The following is a 20,494-nucleotide window of genomic DNA, read 5'->3' on the forward strand; positions in this document are numbered from 1 at the left end:
TCTAGTGATTACAAGTTTAAACCTTCGAATAAGGTAGTTTTATATATATGAATCGAATGATGTTATGAACATCATTACTATCTCAGGTTTTGTGGATAAACCTACTGGAAATGAGAAAAATTGATCTAGCTTCAAAGGATCCTTGGATGGCTTGAAAGTTCTTGAAGCAAAATCATGACACGAAAACAAGTTCAAGTAAGATTTTCACTCGAAATAAGATTGTTATATTTACATAAAGTGAATCAAAGTTTGAATATGAGTATTACCTTGTATTAGAAAGATATCTTACTATAAATAAGAAAGATTTCTTGAGGTTGGATGATCACTTTACAAGATTGGAAGTAAGCTAGCAAACTTGGAAGTATTCTTGATTTTATAAAACGAGAACTTATAGAATTTATGAAGAACACTTAGAACTTGAAGATAGAACTTGAGAGAGATCAATTAGATGAAGAAAATTGAAGAATGAAAGTGTTTGTAGGTGTTTTTGATCGTTGGTATATGGATTAGATATAAAGGATGTGTAATTTTGTTTACATGTAAATAAGTCATGAATGATTACTAATATTTTTGTAATTTTATGAGATATTTCATGCTAGTTGTCAAATGATGGTTCTCACATATGTTAGGTAACTTACATGGGCTGCTAAGAGCTGATCATTGGAGTGTATATACCAATTGATGTGGTGAAACTATACCTTTATTTATGAACGGATTTTAGTTGTTTTGTTACACGAATTGATTTATTGTATATATGGTATTTTAATGAATTCAGGTTGATTTCACACATATATAGGCAACTGGTCCTATCCGCGTAGTTTAGTTTTATAGGTAAATCCGATTCGTTCCACAGGGAGATGGAGTGTTAATGGTTTTTAATAGTCTTTGAAGTTAAACTTATTTAAAGGGGGTTTTGGATTAGGAATTTATATTTAGCATAATAATAAAAAAATATAACTTAATCTTAATTTAATTGAACTACTTATTAATTAAAATTACAAGATTACATGATTTATAATTATTAACTTAAAATTGAACTAATTGAAACTATATTATTTGTGATAGAAATATTTTATTAAATGGTAATAAGTATAACAATAATTTTTTATAAAACTAAATGATTAAGAATTTATTTTAAACAATAAAATAAAATACAAATTAACTTAAATTAACTAAATAATAAATTCTAATTAAATCAAAGATGAATTAAAGAGAATTATAATAATTATACTAATTATAAATTAAATACTTAAAAGTAATAATAAAATATTTAATTAAAACTTGGAATTAACTAAATTCGTAACAGTGTTATTTTTATACGTACACGTTTCGCGTATTTATATACGTGTTCCGCGTATAATTTAAATATACGCGTTTCGTGCGGAAATGTACACGATCCGCGTAGGTTATATTTAATGTGACAAACCAGTACGTTTAAACTGAAGTATATTTGAGTTATAATTTTAATTTTAGCTTAACATTAATACGTAAAAATAATAATAAATAAATATTTGCAATATATATATGGGAGTGTTCACTTAAATGTTTCACCTCTAGATCCATGGATTGTTTTAAAATTAAGCTCTATTAAAATGTTTTATTATAAAACTTTATATTTTTCTTTCGAATATATAAAGTTTCAACTAGCTAAATTAAATCTAATTTTCATTTGATCTTATTTAGATAGTTACTATTCCCAAGTATTTAAATTGAGACCTAACCTAGTTTTGACTTTCGCCAAAACCCAAATCATAACGGTATCCCTTTTTATAATTTCCTATTATATACCTAATGATATTACCCAAACCACCGAACTTTATTTCTAATGTAGTGTTAATAAATTATTCATAAGTTCGTCTAAATCACTATTAGTGTTGAAGCTTAATTTATATAAATAAAATAACTTTCGTTATTTGAATCTAATAAATTAAGTGACAAGGGTTAAATATCTAAATACGTAATAATGGTTCTTTTAATTAGGCTCAATGTTAAAAATACTTAAGTTACATTTTAATTTTTACAAATGATAACAATCCATTTCACTAGGGGCTCTACATCTAAGCAAACACTATGGAAATTTAGCTACTCATTATACTAGGGTAAACATAAAAATATAAATATACAAACATAATAATAACGATAAAAATTGATAACGATAATTTTAATAGGATATACTTACGAAAACCTTCACTTTCATTAACTTCAAACTGTAGAAAATTACAATAACAACACCCTTGCACTCGCACCATAATACCCTTAATCACGAACAGTACACCCTTAATATTGAAACTATCCTAAATATTGAACTTGAAAATTAATTGGAACTGTACTTAAATTATATGAAGTACAAAGATACTAGTAAAATTAAATTTTGTGATATCCCTCTACTCTCTATCTCTTTTCTCTCTATATTTCTCTGTGTCCTCCTTCATAATAATGTACTCCGTATTATAGTAGAATAGTAGTAGGTGTGATGATCATTTTTATTCTTTATTGCATACAGTGGCTGGAAAGTAATATTAATCAACCATAAAGTAACCGTCCCATTTGCAATTAGATCTGAATCTGGACTCAACAATACGCGTTCCGCGTGGAGGTATACGCGATCCGCGTAAGAACGATTTTGAATCTGCATTTATAATTTTTAATCTGCATTTTTAATATAACTTACGCATTCCTCGTGGATAATTACGCGATCCGCGTAAGTATAAACATAAATTTTCTTATTTTTATATTTATGTTTGCTCTTTGTTGACTCCGTGTTGACGTATATTGACTTGGAATTTTTATTTGAACTATTTTTCTTCGATCATCTTGAACTTGCATTCGAGTAACGTTATCTCGATATATATTTGGTTTAAATCCGTCGTTTATCGTCGTTTCTTCAAACTTCAAGCTCGTGTTTACTTTTGTCATTTTTCTCGTGAATTATGTATTTGAATGTCTTCATAATCGGTAAAAGCTGTTGAGATATAAATGATATTGCATCGAAATATATGTATGTTTAAAGCAATATCAAAATACCCCACACTTGAACGTTGCTTGTCCTCAAGCAATTACATCTTTTAAATAGAATCGGAACATTACATATTTTTCCATATCGAACGTTAAATCACACAACAAACTCCACACGAAATGAAAACACACGCTATATGGAATAAATTGGAAACACTACACAATATTTATTGGATCACATGCACACCACACGAAATGAAATTCTGACAACAGAAACAAAGTTGAAACTCGTGATTAAGGTTTAAAAATTTGGATCCTTAGGGAAAATTGGACCTTGTGAAAACATTTTATGATTTTATAAAATGGCATGCTAGTTTTTACACTAGACACGTTTTCCAGTTTTAACCTCAAATTCCGTTCGAGGGTAACTGAAAACCATAGTCTCAGTAGGCGATTAGCAAGCTATCCGCCCCCATGATTGAAGTATCATGGAACTTGAAACCGAATGTCCAAAAAAATGGTTTTACACAATATAGTTCATAAAATAGCATAAGTTTTAGAAGAAACTTATATCGTGTCCAAATATCATCGGTGAACCATGAGTTTGCACACCTCAATTTGTTATGGCATATGTATGTTCACCGCGGTCAAACATAGATGCGGTTGATCTTTACGGAGATCATCCATCTGGGGATTAGATTCATTTGTCTTAAAAGCTAATTTGCAATGTGCCCCCCCCCCCTCATTATACGAGACAGATCCATCTCATGGTTAGGATAAGTCTGACCACCAAAAACCCTGTTTGATGCTGAGGTGAGGTGGATTTCCAGCCGATGATAGAGATGACTTTTCAAGATTTTTCGTCAACCTACAGCTGTTCTGGACTACATCTTCTAACATAAGTTAGCAAGTGTATCATTTTGGAAGACTTTACTTCCTTAAAGGATGGACTTGATTCATCCTTTATTACTTGTATCAATGGGATATTCAGGTTTATACATTCCAAAGCAATGATATCTACAATAAACTTCATAGAAACATGTGAAAAATAGTTTTAAACATATGGGTTTATAAATTCTGTTATACTTGGTTTTCTTTTATAGGTTTTAATCAAATAAACTTATGTATTTTTAATGTATGGAGACAATTATTTTGGTTTTTTGACACCTAATCTTTAATTGCTCGTAATTACCTTAAAAATTGACTAGATATATTTGTTTAAAAATTTTCAAAATTTTTCGTAAAAATCATCAAGTTATAAGTTCTCGAGAATTTATATATTCCCACCCCACACTTAAGATTATGTAATGCCCTCATTACATAAAATCAGAATAAATGTATAAATTTGAGAGGACAAAAAGTGTAAAGTATTTGGAACTTCCTTTATTAAGTAATTGGACATTGTAAAATGCTTATCGTATGAATATATCCAATCCCTTCATCGCAATATAAATGTAGTATTTCGTTATGTCGAATGCATCATCATCATAAAGACCTGTCAACAAACATGTTAATCACACAAAAGATGGGGTTGTACTTTAATAGCACAAAAATTTCACACCACACTAAAAAATTTTGTATATATAAAATAAAAATAAAAATAAAAGTAAATACTTAAAACACATCATGAAAATCATTTTTTACAAACAAGATAAAAAATAAAAAATAATAAAAAACTAAAAACTAGAAAAATGGCCATACAGGGCCTCCTTGATTTTCCTCCTCCTGTTGCTGTTGCTGCCGCTGTTCATTTTGGCGTTGTTCCTCGTAAAAACGCTGATAGGCATCCTGACTTGCAGCTAGAGCAGCATTGGGGTCATAAGGTGGAGGTAGAGGATCACCGGGTGCTTGCCAAGGGGTGTATGAAGGAAAGGCTGAGGGTGCGTAAGTCTGTGGGTTAGCTGCGTATAGATATGCCTGGTGATGTACCCACTCAAGTTGTGCTCCCTGTCCCCTTTGATCATATCGGATGTTTTCTAAAATATTACCCTGAGCTAGTTGGGTACCCCTAATGTCCCCTAATTGCCGAGACAAACTAGTGTATTGGTTTTCTGATCTCTGTCCCCAATTTTCATATGAGTTCCTTACATCTAAACTCAATGAATTAAACGAATTTTGTAACATATCGAAATCAGAAGTACCTACATTAGACGAACTAGCCTGATCTGGCTGTCTCCGTCTTCTCCTAGTATCTCGCTCAGGTTCTTCATCTTCCTCCATAGGAGCGGGAGCAACAACTTATTGTCGTCTTAAACTAATTACCCCACCCCTCACTTGTATAGCTTTTGCAGTTTTATATACATCCAATCCTAAAGTTTTAATAGCTTGATCTACCGGTATGATTGGAGGTTCTGATTCACTCGGGTCGAGTCCGAACCAGTTTCCTAAACAAGTGATATAGTGACCCCCCGACATGTCACTTGACCCTCTAGCACCTTTACCTACATGAGCCAAAAAGTAGGCAACTCCATAGGGTATACTAACAAAGGTATCCCTATCTCTGATCACATCTAAATACCAAAGGTCAATATAATTAATTTTATCTGTATTACCAAATGACCTTTGGTTTATTGTGTTCGCTATAAATTTATGAATTATTCTAAACCGAACATCAGTGATCTTTAGGTATGATTCTTGGCCGGCCTCATATCTATTTCTACGAGTAAAAGATTGCCAAACTCTCCCAGAATCATAATTACCTGTATACCTAGCCCCAGTAAAAATATACTCCCTAAAACCAGGAGTCAACATCTCCTCGACGGTGTAAATCCCCAACGCGTTAGTCATGTTTCTTAGAGACATTCTTCTATCTACCCCACCCAGCCTAAACTGTAGAAAATTAATATCATTGATAGTTTCTGGGTGTATGCTCATTCTAACAGTAGAATAGAATTCTAAGAACCATTCTCTATATACATGACTATTTAAACTAAACAACCTCTCAAAATCATTAAAAACCAAATTTATCCCAAATTCGTTTGTGAAACTTTGGTTTAAAATTTCCTTTAATTGTGTATCTAAGTTGACTGGGTGTCATAAGGGAGTCCAATCCACAACATATACCGGAGAGGTGTTTCTATGGATCAGAGAAAGTAAGTCCTTAACCTTTTGCACCCGTTGAGGTAAATCATTAGGGAATCTCAGGTTCGGGTGTAAGGTTTGGAGTTGTTGTTCCATTTGTGGTGTTACTTGTTCCTCTTCTTGCTGTTGGTTTACAGCTCTCATTCTAGATAATCCCTGCATAACATTTTAAAACAAGAAAATCGTCCCAATTGGGTGTGTTAATATTAGCAAGGAATCCATATTCAACATACAAGCTTGTTTTTTCAACACCACAGGAACCAATATTTCAACAACAGTCAAAGTATTACTTCTAAAAATTAAAACAAACAAAAATAAACCAAAAAATTCAATATAATCAATCAAGTTTCATAAACAAAGTTTAATTCACAAGTGGAAACATTCAATGAACTAAGCATATATAATTCAATTCAATCACATTGCGTGCATTCCAGCTTCCAAATAATCCTTAGCATCATTACAATTTATACTTGATTCATGTCAATAACAAAAATTATCAAATTTAGGCTAAAATTAAAATCACAAAATCAAACAATCAAACTCATATTCAAAGGTTCTAACTACTATCAAAACAGTTAAAAACATATAATTATAACCAAAATAACACACTTCAATAGCAATTGATCAATTTTCCCCAATATGTATAAACCCTAACTTTGAAATAATCAATTAAACATCAAATTCTCATGCTAATCAGGTTTAATACCATACTAACAACATAGGTATAGCAATAATCGAGCAAAATTCAACAATAATATGCATTAATTAGGATTAAAGCTATAAAAATAATTAATGAAAAAGTTGAAGAACAAGTGGTAAAAATGGGTTTAGGACCCTTACCAATCTCGGCATGTTGAAAGATGGAAGAATTGGAGGAGATTGATAGTGTTAATTTGATTTTTGGGTGTGATTTTGGTGGGTTTTGGATACCTCCTTCGTTCGTTCACAGTAAGAAAAAAAAATTAAGAGAGTGTGAAGAACAAAGCTGAAGTCGACCAAATATGTTTTCTGGTTTTTCACATTACGCATTCCGCGTGGTATTACACGTTCCGCGTGATTTTTGATGCTAAGCGTTTCGCGTGGAAACCTATACGTTTCGCGTAAGTGTTAATTTTTTTTTTCAACTTTATAAGTAATCAAATTTTTAAAATATCTTTTTATAAATTTATATTTGTTGTAACGGAAATTTCGGTTGATATACCTAGTCTTTATCCGTTTATAAATTTTCAAATTCAATTTATAAAATTTAATTCTTTAAAAGTTAAAGTTTTAATATTTTTCGAAAACAAATTTAAAAATAAAATAAAACACTCTATTTTTTTTCAAATTTTTAATAAAATTAAAAGATTAACGCTTTAAAATTTTAAAACAAGTACATGAAAAATAAAAATTAAATGAATTTAAAATACACTCTATTATATATATATATATATATATATATATATATATATATATATATATATATATATATATATATATATATATATACTTTCAAACCAATTAATTTTCAAACTTAAAACTTTGTTTCCTATCAACTAGGTAGAGATAATCTCGGTTGTTACACCTATCATTACCCACGACAAAGTTTATAAGTTATATATTTTTACGGTTATTGATAAAAAAGTATATTTTTAGTAGAAATAATTTTTCTTTTGTTTTTGTGGTTTACTATTTAAAAGATATCTTATGAATCCAACAATAAATTTCGTGCAATTTGAAGAACGAAAATTCAGTTGTTACACTTAACATTATCGTTTTCAATGAAAACAGGTTAAACTCAAGGTTTATCAATTTTAAATGGTAGACCTTTTTTTTTTAATAAGACACACAATAAACAAATACAAATTAAAACACACCAAAACACAAACACACAAAAAATTCACAAACACACAAAAATGCACAAAGACACAATTTGCGAGAAAAAGTTTTAGATGGTGAAACCGCGTTGACTCGCCTCATAGTAGAGTCGTACCATTTCACCCCCCATGGCTTCGTAGGCGTAACCTCGTTGATTTAAGAGGTTTTCCTTTGAACATTTAAAAGGCCCTTCTCGGCACAAGGTTACGTAATCGTAATTAGAGTCCGTCTGGTTCTTTGAGCAATTTCCGTAATTAGTCGGTTTTCCACATTTTACACACTTGCCCAAATGATGCGCTCGACGCTTCTTAGCTGATTTTGATTTGCCCTTTGCATAATTTTTCTCATTAAGTTCTTGTCTTATTTCTTTTCTCGCTTGATCGTATCTTCTCTTTATATCTAATACCACATCTCTCGGTAAAATATTATCGCACATCAAAAGGAAGTGGTTGTAGACATATTGATTGCGCATCTTGAAAATAAACAATAAATAAACGAAAAGAAAATAAAAAGGTAGAATGGAGGGAGAAGACTAGTTCTTTAGTGTCTGCTAGGGAAAGACCGAACAAACTCCACTCTTAAAGATAAAACTAAAGATCGAGAATGGAGTTGAAAACCTTAAAGTTACCCCAAATTTACTTGTCCTTAGGGTAGAAGGTGATTTCGTCTCTTTCCGTAGTGTTGATTCCGTCAAAGTATAACTTGAGTCGATGACCGTTCACCTTGAAAGTTCCACCGTCTTTGCTATATAACTCTGCATATCCAGATGAAAAAAACCTGTTTTATTATATATGGCCCAGTCCACCGGGATCTAAGTTTCCCAGGTGAAAACTTAAAACGTGATTGGAAAACTAATACTTTATCCCCTTGTTTGAATTCTTTTCTTTCTTTTAATCGTGCATCGTGCCATCTCTTAGTTTTCTCTTTGTATGTTTTAGAGTTTTCATAAGCTTGTAGTCTTAACTCGTCTAATTCATTAAGTTGTAAGAATCGGTTCTCTCCGTCTTCCACAAGGTCAGTGTTACATTCTCTTAGAGTCCAATATGCCTTGTGTTCAACTTCGACAGGTAGATGACACGCCTTACCATAAATTAATCGAAAAGGTGTAGTACCAATGGGCATTTTGAATGCAGTTCTAAATGCCCAAAGCGCGTCATCTAACTTTCAATGCCAGATTTTAGGATTATTTTTAACCGTTCTTTCTAAAATCCGTTTAAGACCTCGATTTGTGTTTTCAACTTGGCCACTCGTTTGAGGGTGGTAAGAAGTTGAGAAATGATGATTAACTCCGTACTTTTTAAGTACTTTCTAGAGTAATTGATTTGTGAAATGAGTTCCACGATCACTGATTAATGCTTTTGAAATCCCAAAACGTGAAAATAGGTTTTTTAGGAAGTTCACAACAACACGGGCATCATTTGTGGGTAAAGCTTTTGCTTCGGCCCATTTAGAAACGTAGTCAATTGCCACAAGGATGTATTTGCATTTATTCGATGCGAGAAATGGACCAATGAAGTGAATACCCCAAATGTCAAATACTTCACATACAAGAATGCCTTGTTGTGGCATTTCATCCCTTTTTGAGATGTTACCGGATCTTTGACATGCATCACATGTTTTAACCATGTGGTGTGCATCTTTGAAAATGGTTGGCCAATAAAAACCTGAGTCAAAGACCTTCTTAGCTGTATAGCTAGGTCCGAAATGACCACCCGCTGGGCCTTGATGACAGTGCTCCAATATTTGTTGAGCTTCTTTACCATATACGTATCGGCGGATAACTTGATCCGCTCCTATTCAAAAAAGATTAGGGTCCTCCCAGAAGTAAAACTTTAAATCAGTAAAGAATTTCTTCTTTTGCTGGTACGTTTGGTGTTTAATTAATACTCCTGCAGCGAGCTAGTTTGCAAAATCCGCAAACCATGGAACTTCAAATTCGGTTTCTATTCTCATTAGAAACTCATCGGGAAAAGTGTCATGAATAACTGACTCATCTAGTTTTTCTAGGTCGGGATTCTCAAGACGAGACATGTGATCAGCAGCGAGATTTTCAGCACCCTTTTTATCCTTGATTTCTATATCAAATTCTTGTAAGAGAAGAATCCAACGTATCAATCTAGGTTTTGCATCTTGTTTCTTGAACAAGTACTTTAGGGCTGAATGATCGGTAAAAACAATCGTTTTGGATAACACAAGATATGATATAAGTTTATCAAAAGCAAATACAATTGCAAGGAGTTCTTTTCGGTAGTTGTATAGTTGAATTGTGCTCCTGTTAGTGTTTTACTTGCATAATATATTGGTTGAAATTTGTTATCTTGGCGTTGTCCTAAAACGGCTCCTAGTACGAAATCACTAGCATCACACATTAGTTCAAATGGTGTGGACCAATCGGGAGATACTATGATAGGCGCATTCGTAAGTTTATCTTTTAGAATGGAGAAAGCTTGTAAGCATTCGTCATTGAAGTCGAATGTACTATCTTTCTCAAGAAGTTTAGTCATGGGTCGAGCGATTTTGGAAATGTCCTTTATGAATCGTCGATAAAATCCTGCATGACCTAAGAAACTACGAATTCCTTTAACGTTAGTTGGAGGAGGAAGCTTTGAGATTACATCAATCTTAGCTTTGTCTACTTCCATTCCATCTCGAGAAATCTTGTGTCCTAAAACAATGCCTTCCTTCACCATGAAGTGGCATTTTTCCCAATTTAAAACAAGATTTGATTCCTCACAACGAATTAACATTCGCTTGAGGTTGGAAAGGCATGAATCGAAGGAGTCTCCAAAAACAGAGAAATCGTCCATAAAGACTTCCATACTTCCTTCTATCATGTCATGAAAGATTGCCATCATACACCTTTGAAAGGTGTCTGGCGCGTTGCATAATCCGAACAGCATTCGTCGGTATGCGAATGTACCAAATGGACAAGTAAATGTTGTCTTGTCTTGGTCTTTTGGATCAATGGGAATTTGAAAATAACCGGAGAATCCATCAAGGAAACAATAGTACTCTTTTCCCGCTAAACGTTCTAGCATTTGGTCAATATAAGGAAGTGGGAAATGATCTTTCCTTGTGGCGTCGTTTAAACGACGGTAGTCTATACAGACTCTCCAGCCAGTGACTGTTCTTGTAGGAACGAGTTCATTCTTATCATTAAGGACGACAGTTGTACCCCCTTTCTTGGGTACTACTTGAACAGGACTAACCCATGGGCTATCGGATATAGGGTATATTAACCCGGCATCAAGTAACTTGATAACCTCCTTTTTGACAACTTCTTTCATGTTAGGGTTTAACCTTCGTTGTCTTTGTACCACGGGTTTAAAATCTTCTTCCATTAGAATCTTATGAGTACAATAAGCGAGGTTAATCCCTGAGATATCAGTTGTTTTCCAAGCAATTGCTTTCTTGTGAGTTTTTAGAACGGACATTAACCTACTCTTTTCGTTATCGGAGAGTTTTGATGAAATTATAACAGGTAATTGTGATGTACCTTGGAGATAAGCATACTCCAAATGTTCCGGGAGTTCTTTAAGCTCCAAGGTGGGTGGTTCTTCCAAGGAAGATTTTATCCGGAACCTATTACCATCGGTAATTTCTTCAAAGGGTTCATCTTCCTTGGGAATTTCTTCCTCAATGTCATCTTCATCGATGACTACTTTTAACAATTCGTCAAGTTCAAGCTCTACATCAAATTCATCACTTTCACTTATTGGGGTGAAGTTTGAGGTGTCTACATTTAGTAATTCTTGTAATTCTTTTTCAACACAACAATCAACAATGTCTACTTTATAACATTCGTCATCGGAGGAGATAGGTTGTTTCATAGCTTTATCTATGTTTAAGGTAACTCTATCTTCCCCTACACCTAGACTAAGTTTTTTATCTTTAACATGCACAATCGCGTCAGCGGTATTTAGAAAAGGTCATCCTAGAATTAGGGGAACTTTACTATCTTCTTCCATTTCAAGGACAACGAAATCGGCAGGAAAGATTAAGTGATTAACTTTAACTGGTAGGTTTTCGGCAATACCAATAGGATAGTTAAAAGTTCTATCGGCTAGGCGTATACACATCCTAGTTGGTATTAGATCACCTAGGTTTAGTTTTAAGTACAAGGAGTGTGGCATAAGATTGATACTTGCGCCTAAGTCAGCTAATGCATCGTACATTACTGAATCTCCCATCAGACACGGAATAATGAAACTACCAGGATCTCCGAGTTTCGGTGGCATCTTTTGCTTTTGCAAAATTGCTGAGCATTCCTCATTGAGGAATGTGGTTGAAACTTCTTCATATTTACCTTTATCGGCTATGAGATCCTTGATAAACCTTCCATAATTTGGCATACCCCTAAGAACTTCTGCGAGTGGCATATTAATGCTAATTTGCTTGATCATATCTGCAAATTTTTGATATTGGCTCGCGAGTTTGTCTTTCTTTAATGCCTTCGGGTATGGAATAGGTGCCTTGTGCACCTTTACTGGTGGTTCTTCACTTTTCTTCGATATGATCTCCGGTGGATCATCTTTTTTTTGTTCTTTCTCAACATGCTCATCTATATCAACGGGTACTTGTAAAATAGAAGGAGACAAAGGAACTTCTGAGGACTTACTAGTTTCCGAGTTAATAGTTAAACCACTTCTAGTAGTTATAGCATTTACATGCTCATTCCTTGTTTGATTGTTGTTGGGATTCACTTGAGTATTTGAGGGGAGAGTGCCTGGTGGTCTCTCTGATAGTAACTATGAGATCCTTCCAACATCTCTTTCTAAATTCTGTATCGTAGCCTGTTGATTTCGAATTTGCTGAGTTTGAAGTTCCGTAGTTTGCTCGTGCTTAACCATAAAATCTCTCAAAAGATCTTCTAAACCGGATTTCTTCTCGGGTTGTGGTTGTATAGGTGCTTGTGGTTGATTGTGTTGGAAATTATTTTGATAATTTCGTTGAGGTTGAATTCGGTTGTTTAGGTGATTGTAACCCGGTGGTGCGTTTCTTTGATTTTGATTTGAGAAATTCCGGTTATTTTAGTAAACCCGATTTCCTCCTTGATAATTATTGCTTGAACCTGAAGGTCCTCCTATTTGGTAGTTGTTAATTGGAGGATATTTCCGGTTCATTACTTCAACCGCCGGAAAATCGTTGAAATTCATTTCACCTTTTCGCAAGTAACCTAAGAAATTTGCTTGCTCTTCCATCGTTGTTTGATCACAATCTATAGTAAGGTGAGGACCTTGACACAATTCACACCCTACCCTAATAGCATGCATTTCTTTGGTCACCTTCTCAATTTGCCTTGCTTGATTTGCCATTTGAACTTTTAAAGCAGCAATTTCATCGTTGCCTTCAATACTAGAAACGGCTGACGATCTAGAAAATTCCATCTCTTGATGCTAATTATGAGAATGTGCTGCTATATCGGCAATGATTGTGTAGGCTTCTTCGGGCGTTTTCTTCATGATTGATCCTCCTGCTGTAACATCTATATCCTTTCGAGTAGCCACATTGACTCCTTTATAGAATATTTGGACCTTTTGGAATGTATTCAACCTGTTTTGAGGACATACCCTAAGCATTTTATTGAATCGGGTCCAAGCTTCATAAAGAGTCTCGTTAGACTTTTGCTTGAAGTGATTTATATCACTTTGCAATTTTGCTGCTTTTGAAGCAGGGAAGAATTCTGATAAAAACTTGTCCATCATGTCATTCCAATCTTCAATATAACCTTCCGATAACGAGTCTAGCCAATCTCTTGCATCATCCTTTAGGGACCATGGAAAGATTTTCAAACATGCGACTTCATCGGAGACATCTTTGATTTTGAATAGCTTGCAAATGCTTACAAACTTACAAAGATGCTCGTTAGCATCCTCATTTGGAGCTCCACCGAATTGGCATGTATTAGTCACCATGTGGAGGAATTGACCCTTTATTTCAAAGCATTCAGTCATCGTAGGTTGAATAATTGCGTGACCTTGACCTGTTCTTGTTGCCTTCATTAATGCATCCATCGTTTGATTTGTAGCAGCCATCTCTTCTTCTTCTTTAATAACTGGCTCTATGATTGGTTGAATAACTGGTTCAGAGTTAGAATCCAATGAAAGTGATTATAAATCCTCAGCGAGAGACTCTACTTCTTGAGCTCGTAAGCGTTCGTGAAATTCCCTTTCGGGTTCAGGATATGAAGGAGTTAATTCAGTGTTGGAAGAACGTAAATTCATGCATTAATTTCTATTATGAAATCACAACACCAAAAGTTTTTCTAAGAATTGAATTCCTTCAAAAGGATTGAATAACATAAAAACAATGATAAAAACCTTTAAACAAACAGATTTTCCTTCTGATTTTGCTCACGTTTCGAATAGCCAAAAGTTGCAGCAGAGGGGCAGGATTCGTTTGGTCCCAATATAATTGAGTACTATTTGGCTCCAATAACCCAATCCACGTACAAATCCAACTACTACTACGAATCAGAAAAATTATCTATTTATTTAACTGCCAACTCCCCGGCAGCGGCGCCAAAAAGTTGTTGTGGTGAAACTATACCTTTATTTATGAACGGATTTGAGTTGTTTTGTTACACAAATTGATTTATTGTATATATGGTATTTTAATGAATTCAGGTTGATTTCACACATATATAGGCAACTGGTCCTATCAGCGTAGTTTAGTTTTATAGGTAAATCCGATTCATTCCACAGGGAGATGGAGTGTTAATGGTTTTTAATAGTCTTTGAAGTTAAACTTATTTAAAGGGGGTTTTGTATTAGGAATTTATATTTAACATAATAATAACAAAATATAACTTAATCTTAATTTAATTGAACTACTTATTAATTAAAATTACAAGATTACATGATTTATAATTATTAACTTAAAAGTGAACTAATTGAAACTATATTATTTGTGATAGAAATATTTTATTAAATGGTAATAAGTATAACAATAATTTTTTATAAAACTAAATGATTAAGAATTTATTTTAAACAATAAAATAAAATACAAATTAACTTAAATTAACTAAATAATAAATTCTAATTAAATTAAAGATGAATTAAAGAGAATTATAATAATTATAATAATTATAAATTAAATACTTAAAAGTAATAATAAAAGATTTAATTAAAACTTGGAATTAACTAAATTCGTAACAATGTTATTTTTATACGTACGCGTTTCACGTATTTATATACGCGTTCCGCGTATAATTTGAATATACGCGTTTCGTGTGGAAATGTACACGATCCGCGTAGGTTATATTTAATGTGACAAACCAGTACGTATAAACTGAAGTATATTTGAGTTATAATTTTAATTTTAGCTTAATATTAATACGTAAAAATAATAATAAATAAATATTTGCAATATATAAATGGGAGTGTTCACTTAAATGTTTCACCTCTAGATCCATGGATTGTTTTAAAATTAAGCTCTATTAAAATATTTTAGTATAAAACTTTATATTTTTCTTTCGAATATATAAAGTTTCAACTAGCTAAATTAAATCTAATTTTCATTTGATCTTATTTAGATAGTTACTATTCCCAAGTATTTAAATTGAGACCTAACCTAGTTTTGACTTTCGCCAAAACCCAAATCATAACGGTTTCTCTTTTTATAATTTCACTATTATATACCTAATGATATTACCCAAACCACCGAACTTTATTTCTAATTTAGTGTTAATAAATTATTCATAAGTTCGTCTAAATCACTATTAGTGTTGAAGCTTAATTTATATAAATAAAATAACTTTCGTTATTTGAATCTAATAAATTAAGTGACAAGGGTTAAATATCTAAATACATAATAATGGTTCTTTTAATTAGGCTCAATGTTAAAAATACTTAAGTTACATTTTAATTTTTACAAATGATAACAATCCATTTCACTAGGGGCTCTACATCTAAGCAAACACTATGGAAATTTAGCTACTCATTATACTAGGGTAAACATAAAAATATAAATATACAAACATAATAATAACGATAAAAATTGATAACGATAATTTTAATAGGATATACTTACGAAAACCTTCACTTTCATTAACTTCAAACGGTAGAAAATTACAATAACAACACCCTTGCACTCGCACAATAATACCCTTAATCACGAACAGTACACCCTTAATATTGAAACTATCCTAAATATCGAACTTGAAAATTAATTGGAACTGTACTTAAATTATATGAAGTACAAAGATACTAGTAAAATTAAATTTTGTGATATCCCTCTACTCTCTATCTCTTCTCTCTTTATATTTCTCTGTGTCCTCCTTCATAATAATGTACTCCGTATTATAGTAGAATAGTAGTAGGTGTGATGATCATTTTTATTCTTTATTTCATACAGTGGCTGGAAAGTAATATTAATCAACCATAAAGTAACCGTCCCATTTGCAATTAGATCTGAATCTGGACTCAACAATACGCGTTCCGCGTGGAGGTATACGCGATCCGCGTAAGAACGATTTTGAATCTGCATTTATAATTTTTAATCTGAATTTGTAATATAACTTACGCATTCCTCGTGGATAATTACGCGATCCGCGTAAGTATAAACATAAATTTTCTTATTTTTATATTTATGTTTGCTCTTTGTTGACTCCGTGTTGACGTATATTGACTTGGAATTTTTATTTGAACTCTTTTTCTTCGATCATCTTGAACTTGCATTTGAGTAAAGTTATCTCGATATATATTTGGTTTAAATTCATCGTTTATCGTCGTTTCTTCAAACTTCAAGCTCGTGTTTACTTTTGTCATTTTTCTCGTGAATTATGTATTTGAATGTCTTCATAATCGGTAAAATCTGATGAGATATAAATGATATTGCATCGAAATATATGTATGTTTAAAGCAATATCACCAATAGTACATATATCTAAAAGCTATGTATTGTACGAGTACGAATACGGGTGCATACAAGTAGAATTGTTGATGAAACTGAACGAGAATGTAATTGTAAGCATTTTTGTTAAGTAGAATTACTTTGATAAGTGTCTTGAATTCTTTCAAAAGTGTATGAATACATATTAAAAAACTACATGTAAATACATTTTAACTGAGTCGTTAAGTCATCGTTAGTCGTTACATGTAAATGTTGTTTTAAAACCTTTAGGTTAACGATCTTGTTAAATGTTGTTAACCCATTATTTATTATATTGAAAGAGATGTTAAATTGTTACATTATCATGATATTATGATATATAATATATCTTAGTATGATATATATACAGTTAAATGTCGTTACAACGATAATCGTTACGTATATGTCTCGATTCGAAATCATTAAGTTAGTAGTCTTATTTTTACATATGTAGTTCATTGTTAACACACTTAATGATATATTTACTTATCATTTATCATAATTAACCAAGTGTATCAATATCTTAATATGATTCATATGTACTTAGTAAGACGTTGTTATAACGATAATCGTTATATATATCGTTTTCGAGTTTCTTAATTCAATAGTCTCATTTTTAAGTATATAACTCATTGTTAAAATACCTAATGAGATACTTACTTATCATAATATCATGTTAACTATATATATATAAACATATATATGTCATCATATAGTTTTTACAAGTTTTAACGTTCGTGAATCACCGGTCAACTTGGGTGATCAATTGTCTATATGAAACATATTTCAATTAATCAAGTCTTAACAAGTTTGATTGCTTAACATGTTGGAAACACTTAATCATTTAAATAATAATTTCATTTAATATATATAAACATGGAAAAGTTCGGGTCACTACAGTACCTACCCGTTAAATAATTTTCGTCCCGAAATTTTAAACAGTTGGAGGTGTTGACGTATCTTCTGGAAATAAGTGTGGTTATTTCTTCTTCATCTGATCTTCTCATTCCCAGGTGAACTCAGGTCCTTTATGAGCATTCCATCAAACCTTAAAAATTGGTATCTTGTTTTGCTTAAGTCTTTTAACCTCACGATCCATTATTTCGACGGGTTCTTCGACGAATTGAAGTTTTCCGTTGATTTGGATTTCATCTAACAGAATAGTGAGATCTTCTTTAGCAAAACATTTCTTCAAATTTGAGACGTGGAAAGTGTTATGTACAGCCGCGAGTTGTTGTGGTAATTCAAGTCGGTAAGCTACTGGTCCAACACGATCAATAATCTTGAATGGTCCTATATACCTTGGATTTAATTTCCCTCATTTACCAAATCGAACAACGCCTTTCCAAGGTGCAACCTTAAGCATGACCATCTCTCCAATTTCAAATTCTATATCTTTTCTTTTAATGTCAGCGTAGCTCTTTTGTCTACTTTGGGCGGTTTTCAACCGTTGTTGAATTTGGATGATCTTCTCGGTAGTTTCTTGTATTATCTCTGGACCCATAATCTGTCTATCTCCCACTTCACTCTAACAAATCGGAGACCTGCACTTTCTACAATAGAGTGCTTCAAACGGCGCCATCTCAATGCTTGAATGGTAGCTATTGTTGTAGGAAAATTCTGCTAACGGAAGGTGTCGATCCCAATTTTTTCCGAAATCAATAACACATGCTCGTAGCATGTCTTCAAGCATTTGTATCGTCCTTTCGCTCTGCCCATCAGTTTGTGGATGATAAGCAGTACTCATGTCTAGACGAGTTCCTAATGCTTGCTGTAATGTCTGCCAGAATCTTGAAATAAATCTGCCATCCCTATCAGAGATAATAGAGATTGGTATTCCATGTCTGGAGATGACTTCCTTCAAATACAATCGTGTTAACTTCTCCATCTTGTCATCTTCTCTTATTGGCAGGAAGTGTGCTGATTTGGTGAGACGATCAACTATTACCCAAATAGTATCAAAACCACTTGCAGTCCTTGGCAATTTAGTGATGAAATCCATGGTAATGTTTTCCCATTTCCATTCCGGGATTTCGGGTTATTGAAGTAGACCTGATGGTTTCTGATGCTCAGCTTTGACCTTAGAACACGTCAAATATTCTCCTACGTATTTAGCAACATCGGCTTTCATACCCGGCCACCAAAAATGTTTCTTGAGATCCTTGTACATCTTTCCTGTTCCAGGGTGTATTGAGTATCTGGTTTTATGAACTTATCTAAGTACCATTTCTCTCATATCTCCAAATTTTGGTACCCAAATTCTTTCAGCCTTATACTGGGTTCCGTCTTCCCGAATATTAAGATGCTTCTCCGATCCTTTGGGTATTTCATCCTTTAAATTTCCCTTTTTTAAAACTCCTTATTGCGCCTCCTTTATTTGAGTAGTAAGGTTATTGTGAATCATTATATTCATAGCTTTTACTCGAATGGGTTCTCTATCCTTTCTGCTCAAGGCGTCAGCTACCACATTTGCCTTCCCCGAGTGGTAACGAATCTCAAAATCGCAATCATTCAACAATTCAATCCACCTGCACTGTCTCATGTTCAGTTGTTTCTTATTAAATATGTATTGAAGACTTTTGTGGTCGGTATATATAATACTTTTGACCCCATATAAGTAGTGCCTCCAAGTCTTTAACGCAAAAACAACCGCGCCTAATTCCAAATCATGCGTCGTATAATTCTGCTCGTGAATCTTCAATTGTCTAGACGCATAAGCAATTACCTTCATTCGTTGCATTAATACACAACCGAGACCTTGCTTTGAAGTGTCACAATATATCACAAAATCATCATTCCCTTCAGGTAATGATAATATAGGTGTTGTAGTTAACTTTTTCTTTAACAATTGAAACGTTTTCTCTTGTTCATCCTTCCATTCAAATTTCATCCCTTTATGCGTTAATGCAGTCAAGGGTTTTGCTATTCTGGAAAAATCTTGGATGAACCTTCTGTAGTAACCAGCTATTCCTAAAAATTGGCCTATATGCTTCGGAGTTTTCGGGGTTTCCCATTTTTCAACGGTTTCAATCTTTGCTGGATCCACCTAAATACCTTCTTTGTTCACTATGTGACCGAGGAATTGAACTTCTTCCAACCAAAATGCACACTTTGAAAACTTAGTGTACAGTTTTTCATTCCTTAACAACTCTAGCACTTTTCTCAAATGTTCTTCATGCTCTTGGTCATTCTTTGAGTAAATATGTATGACATCGATGAAAACAATGACAAACTTGTCAAGGTATGGTCCACACACTCGGTTCATGAGGTCCATGAACACAGCTGGTGCGTTAGTCAACCCAAACGGCATAACCATAAACTCGTAATGACCGTAATGCGTCCTAAAAGCAGTCTTTGAAATATCATCCTCCTTCACCCGCATTTGATGATACCCAGAACGTAAATCAATCTTAGAATAAACCGATGAGCCTTGTAGTTAATCAAATAAGTCGTCAATTCTCGGTAGTGGGTAGCGGTTCTTATGGTAAGTTTGTTCAACTCTCGGTAGTCGATACATAACCTAAATATACCATCCTTCTTCTTGACAAACAAAACAGGAGCTCCCCATGGTGATGTGCTTGGTCGAATGAAACTACACTCTAAAAGTTCTTGTAATTGGCTCTGAAGTTCCTTTATTTCGCTGGGTGCGAGTCTGTATGGAGCACGAGCTCTTGGTGCAGCTCCTGGTACAAGGTCTATTTGAAATTCAACAGATCGGTGTGGAGGTAGT

The sequence above is a fragment of the Rutidosis leptorrhynchoides genome, chromosome 2, assembly GCF_046630445.1.
Source record: "Rutidosis leptorrhynchoides isolate AG116_Rl617_1_P2 chromosome 2, CSIRO_AGI_Rlap_v1, whole genome shotgun sequence".
Classification (NCBI taxonomy): Eukaryota; Viridiplantae; Streptophyta; class Magnoliopsida; order Asterales; family Asteraceae; genus Rutidosis; species Rutidosis leptorrhynchoides.